Source organism: Castor canadensis, chromosome 2 (genome assembly GCF_047511655.1).
Source record: "Castor canadensis chromosome 2, mCasCan1.hap1v2, whole genome shotgun sequence".
NCBI classification, from domain to species: Eukaryota; Metazoa; Chordata; class Mammalia; order Rodentia; family Castoridae; genus Castor; species Castor canadensis.
In genome coordinates this window covers 100,626,095-100,628,012 of record NC_133387.1, presented here as the reverse complement: position 1 = coordinate 100,628,012, position 1,918 = coordinate 100,626,095, and positions in this window count along the sequence as shown.

The window sequence follows — 1,918 nt, the reverse complement described above, 5'->3', positions numbered from 1 at the left end:
AATAACTAAAAAGAGAAAAAGGGCTGCAGGTATGGTTGAAGTAGTAGATCACTTGTCTATCACAGGAAAGCAAGAGGCCCTGAGTTCAAACCTCATACCATACCTCTCAAGACCTTGAAGAATAAGATAAAACTAAGACAATACACCATCAGGTGACCTGCTATAACAAAATTACTAAAGTAAGTTCTTCAAGCAGAAGAGAACAGATAACAGAGAGAAACTTGAGTGTCAGCAATGAAGGAGGAATGAAAGAAATGGTAAATATATAAACAAATATTATAAGGTATTCTGTTACATGTTTTGAGCCATTTACTCAGTTGAAATAAAATATTACAGCAAGGCATAGGTAGTAACTTTATGAATAGAGTTCCAACAGCTCAGCAATTAAGAGAAAGTATAGACAAATGGAACTGCATGAAACTAAAAGGCTTCTGCACAGCAAAGGAGGCAGTCACCAGACTGAAGAGACGGCCTTTAGAATGGAAGAAATCTTTACTAGCAATATATCTGAGAAGGGGTTAATAACCACGATATATAAGCAGCTCAAAAAACTAACCTCTCAAAAACCCAAAAACCCACTGAATAATGGGCAAATGAACTGAACAGACAATCCTCAAAAGAAAAAGTACAAATGGCCAATAGACGTATGAAGAAATGCCTAACATCCTTGGCCATAAAGGAAATGCAAATCAAAACCATATTATGATTCTACCTCACCCCAGTCAGAATGCCTATTATCAATAACACAAACAACAACAAGCAAGTATTTGGGAGAAAAGGAATATTTTTACACTGTTGGTGTGAATGTAAATTAGTGCAACTGCTATGGAAAGCAGTATGGAGGTCCCTCAAAAACCTAAAAACAGAGCTACCTTATGATCCAGTGATACCTACCACTCCTAGGCATATATCTGAAGGAATGTACTCCAGGATATGATAGAGCCACTTGCACACCCATGTTTATTGTATTACCTTACAATAGCCAAGTTTTGGAAGCACAACTGATAAATGGATTAAGAAAATGTGATATATACACCAATGAAGTTTTATTCAGCCATAAAGAATGAAATTACATGCTTTGCAGGTAAATGTATGGAACTGGAGAACTTCATGTGAAGCAAAGTAAGCCAGGCTCAAAAAAAATCAAAAGTTTCATGTTTTCTCTCATATATGGAAGCTAGACCTACAAGTTAAATGTATGTAGAAACATATATGATTATATATATATATACATATATATAGTAAAAGAGAGAACAAAATTTTATTAGTGAGCCTGTCTGAGGGGGCTATGGGAGCGGGAGAGATAAAGAAAATGTTAGAGAGTGAAAAATATTGAAATAACCCATGTATATATGAGTATAATATAATGCACTCTACAGAAAGCAGTTGAATATTAGAGGAATATGGGATAGAGAAAGAGTAAGTAATGGGGGGAGGGGGTTAATTTGATTAAAGCCTGATCTATACAGACCTGAAGTATCAAGATGAGCCTCTTTGAACTACCAATATACACGTAATGAAAAAAAATGAAGGGCAGGAGGGAAAAATAAATCTTTTGGGGGGAGTATAGTGGGAGGTGGTGGGCACAAGGGAAGGGGTAAAGGGTGTACACGGTGGATGTATTTTGTATCCATATATAAAAATAGAAGAGTGAAACCTGTTGAAATTGTTCTATGAAGTGGGGGAGGGAGAAAGAAGGAAAATAATGGAGGGGGTAAATCCAGCTAAGATATATTTTAAGCACATGTGCAAATATCACAATATATTCCCCTGCACAACTATTAAATGTTAATAAAATCATAAAAAAGAAAAAATGTTACAGCATTTTCTAAAAAGGCTTTAAAAGTATGTAGATATATTATGATATCTACAGCAAAGGGTGGGGGAGAATAGAGACCCCTGTGGTAGGAAGATTTCA